Source organism: Theropithecus gelada, chromosome 7b, assembly GCF_003255815.1.
Source record: "Theropithecus gelada isolate Dixy chromosome 7b, Tgel_1.0, whole genome shotgun sequence".
Classification (NCBI taxonomy): Eukaryota; Metazoa; Chordata; class Mammalia; order Primates; family Cercopithecidae; genus Theropithecus; species Theropithecus gelada.
The window spans coordinates 3,474,710-3,479,323 of NC_037675.1; the positions used below are offsets into that span (position 1 = coordinate 3,474,710).

The window sequence follows — 4,614 nt, forward strand, 5'->3', positions numbered from 1 at the left end:
TCTTTCTTTCTTTCTTTCTTTCTTTCTTTCTTTCTTTCTTTCTCTTTCTTTCCTTTTCTTTCCTCTTTCTCTCTTTCTTTCTTTCCCTCTCTCTCTTTCATCCTTTCCTTTCTTTTTCTTTCTTGGTTCCCTCTCTCCCTCCCTCCCTTCCTCCTTCCTTCCTTCCTCCCTTCTTTTCTTCTATCTTTCATTTCTTTCTTTCTTTCACTAGCCAAGCTCCAAAGTCACTTTTCACTTAATTTTTATCCTGCCAAATTTGAAAGCCTTTTAACTGAGGGATTTCAGTGTAAACAGGAGCAGGAGAAAATGTAATTATCTAAGTTTCGCTCTGTCACCCAGGCTGGAGTGCAGCGCCATAATCATAGCTACTGCAGCCTCGAACTCCTGCGCTCAAGCAATTTTCCCACCTCAGCCTGCAAAGTAGCTAGGACTACAGCTGTGTGCCGCCAGGCCCAGCTAATTTTTAAAATTTTTTGTGGAGACGTGAATGCGCTATGCTGCCCAGGTTAATCTTGAACTCCTGACTTCAAGTAATCCTCCCACCTTAGTTTGCCAAAGTGCTGGGATTACAGGCATGAACTACTGCTCCTAGTCGAGAGTTTAGTTTTGATTGCTAGTGGCGTTCTTGGTATCTTTTCATATTTGAGGCTTTGGGGCTAAAGCTAAAGTATTGCGCTCACCATCCGAGGTTTACAGGACTTTTGTTTCAATGTTGAACAGATGGAACTGTTTAGTCCTGCATCTTTGCAGGTATACAAAATGTGCCTACCAGGAATCTGCTTTATATCCATGGAAAGCAAGAAATAATACAGTAAAACTTTGCCTGGCTAGAGGCTTTGAAAGAATGGCGTATTCTGGTTTAATTCTATTAAATTGGAAGTATGAAGGTGAAAAAAACTCAAATTTCCTGTTGAATGCAATTTGGAAATATAGCCAGCGATTCCACTTTTCTCCTCTAGGAAGGTTGGACATTCCAATCTACTTGGTGTTTTATGATAGAACTGCTAGTGTGTCTGAGTCTCACATTGTGAGGATACATTTTTCAAACTTGAGGTGTAAGAGGACGTAAATGGTTTTGTATGAGATCAGGCTGGATGAGAAGTGACACTTGTAAATATATATTTTAGACTAAATCTCTGATTGCCACTTGTTTTCTAATTGAACTCATAAAAATAAAACACGTTGGATGGAGGGTGGGAGTAGGAAGGAGATTTATGTCTTTTAATTGCATGTCATTGTTGTATAACAAGGCAGAACATATGGTATCCCTGGCTGGGACCTACAGAAGGAAACATATTTTTCTGCCTGCCATATGCCAGAGGTTCTTGAACACCTGGAGGGACTACTGCAGCACAGACTGCTGAGCCCTACTCCAGAGTTTCCGATTCACCAGGCCCACGGTGGGACCTGAGAATTTGCACTTATAAAAAGATCTCAGGTGCTGCTGGTGCTGTTAGTCCATAGACTACATTTTGAAAACCACTCTTGTCTATTAACTGTAAACTGTAGAATTCTAGAAAAAAACTTAGTTTGGTCTGGGATAAGAAGCACACAGGTTATGGAGAAAATCATGAAAGATTCAACCCTTGATCCCAGCCTAGTGTGGAATTCAGGTAACAAGCAGTACACAGTGACATAATTCTCGGTTTTCATGATTGCAAATCATAGCCAAGTATCAAGTGAGAAATTCAGTTTCATTTGCAAGGCTTAGAGAGGTCAGGTGATCTAGAATACTGGGACTTGTATTTCTCTTAAACAAGTAGAGAGTTTTAAGTGCTTATTAAATTGAAAGCTTTGTGTTCTTACTTATTTTGTGTTTTATTTTATTTTATTTCTTTTGAGATGGAGTCTTGTTCTGTTGCCCAGGCTGAAGTGCAGGGGCGTGAGCTTGGCTCACTGCAACCTCCGTCTCCTGGGTTCAGGTAATTCTCCTGCCTCAGCCGACCAAATAGCTGGGATTACAGGCACCCACCACCAGGCCTGGCTAGTTTTTGTATTTTTAGTACAGACAGGGTTTCATCATGTTGGCCATGTTGGTCTTGAACTCCTGACCTCAGGCGATCCACCCACCTCGGCCTCCCAAAGTGATGGCATTACAGGCGTGAACCACCGCACCTGGCCAAAAAGCTTTGTGTTTTTAAAGATATTAGACATGCTTATCATTAAAAAAAAAAAAAAAAAAAAGAACTCTTCGTAATGTAGAATAAGAGAAACGTTCTTCCAAAAAAGAGAAATCATTGTGATTATTTTGTCTTATTGGAATGTTGGATACTATAGTCTACTTCCTTAATCATCAAGCATGCTATGAATTTTCCATTTTTATAGGATCTGTATCTCAGTTAAGGTGATACTGGTAATTCTTGTACTCCATTTGAAGATGAAAAATATAGTCCAAAATCATAGACTTTGCATAGAAGCTGGATAATGAAGACAGCTCTGGAGGAACGCATAGATACACACACACAGACACACATATATATGAAGCATACACATGTATGCATTTTTAAGTTTATTTTTTACAGTTTGAAAGCTTTTAAAGCAAAAGCCAGACCCTTGCCTCTCCCAGAGTGGGCGGCCCCTCCCCTCCTTCTGAGTAGAGCGGGGAGAGCGGTTGAATGGGCAGCTTTCCTTTTTGTGATGCCACAGGTCCCTCTGGACACCCTGCTGCCTGGTCATGCTTCCTTTCCCTTTCATCTTTCTCACTGACCAATGGGCTTGCAGCATTAAGGCCATGCCCCTCTTCTGAGTTCTAGTGGGGCCCTGGTTACGCCTCCTCTGGCTCAGTTGCACAGCGGCCTGGTAGGTGACTGGAAGCATTCAGCCGTGCTCACTGGGATTTCGCTGATGTGACCCCAACCCCGCCTCCCTCCGCACCCCATGATGTCAGAAAAAACACGACAGGGAAAATTCACCACAGCCAAGAAAAAGGTAAAACACACCAGGTCATAGCCCCCAACCAAACCACAGATCCTCTCCGATGACAAGACCATTGCCAGAGCCCATACTATTCCTCAGGCATACCGGAATGGGACCCCCAACACCAGTGACTCTGGGCTCCCCGCCACCAAATTCTTGTCAGTCAGCCCCACCCCTTCAGCAAGCAGCCCAATCCCTGCCCTTGCCGATCTTTACCCCAGGGTGACTTTGGGCGGGTGACACCGGGGGCACCCTGCTCCATACTCGGCCCTCACCTCCTGCTGTCCCAAGCCTGACCTTCCTGGGCTCTTTGGGCTTGCGTCTCCCAGGACCTGGGTACCCCAGCCCCAGTCCCCCCCGTTGCCAGTCATCCTTGGGTGACTTTTGGCTGGTGATTCCCGGGGCTCCCTACTGTGGACTCTGCCCTCCCCTCCTGATGCCCCAAGCTCCACCTCCCTGGGCTCCTTCGGCTGGTGTCTCCAAGGACCTGGGTCCGAACCCTGTGTTTCCCTCCCCCATCATGGAGTGGTGACTCGGGCATCACGCTGATGTGGTCCCCTCCACTGGGAGGAATGGAATGTAGTGATGTCACAGTCCTCCTAGGAACTGCCATTACTGCTGCAAGACCAGCCGTTGATCTTACAACCCAGTCCCCTAAGTTTTCTCACCCCATCTCCGGATCCTCTGGTCACAGCACAAATTTCCAGTTGGAAGGGGAATGGGGACTATGGGACCCAGGAACAAGAGGTTTCAGGCCGCCTTACTCCCTTCACAGAGACATTGACAGTGGGAAAAGCCTGCACTTCCCCTGTGTGCTCAAAACCTTGACAGTATCTCTGGGTGGCCATGGGAGAATGGGCTTGGTTTGGTTTTCTCCCAGGCTTCTACTTTGCAGAGGGACTTTAACATTCTTTTCTGAGTTCTCCACGGTTCTGGGACCAGACCGCCCTTCAGTCAGTGGTCTCTGAAGTGAGATTTGCTCATCTTCAGTGGAATAGATCTTGGGAAGCTGAACTAGATAGCTTGACTCTTCCTCATATCATCTCAACCTGGGGTACTTTGAGTGCCACAGGATGAATGTGGGACATCTTTCTGAAGCATCAGTTTCCCTTGATTCTCTTCAGATCAAACATTAATGTCCTTAGGGATGACAGTCACATAGGTTTCTAAGCATATACCAGACTTCTCTCTGAAATCAGGCTTGGATTGTCCTCTTTCTGAAAAATTCCCAGATTTAACAGAAAAGCTGCCTTCTGCCATGAGGACACATTGATATGAAAGTGTGAGAGGTACTGGTGCACTTCTTCACACTAACGGACATGTGAGGATGCATGACTCCAAGCCACGTGGCATACAGTTCCTGCCTCCTTCATGTTTACTGTTCTAACTCCGCCGCTGGTTTTGGTCCCTGGCAGCTGCTGATTCATGGCAAAACCCCAGAGCTTGGAGTCAGAAGAAGGAGCTTAAGTTCCAGTATTAACTATTTCTTTTGTTTCTTTGTTTTTTTTTCTAGCCATGATATCAATCCCTCTCAGTCACTAAAGGATTGTGACAACACCTTGTACAGTTGGTGGTGGCATTAAATCAGATGGTGTAGAAGAGTATTTTGTCAAAACTGTGAAGGAGGGTGTGGCTGTAGGGGCTGATAGTTCTCATGAGTGTCACTGCTCTTCTTTCCCACAGTTAAAAGAATATTGG

At 45.3% G+C, this 4,614-nt stretch overlaps 1 pseudogene; it reads left to right on the forward strand.

Moving 5' to 3' along the window:
* The first annotated feature begins 2,933 nt into the window (after nucleotides 1-2,933).
* LOC112628798 lies at nucleotides 2,934-3,519 on the forward strand (annotated as a pseudogene).
* The last annotated feature ends 1,095 nt before the right edge of the window (nucleotides 3,520-4,614 follow it).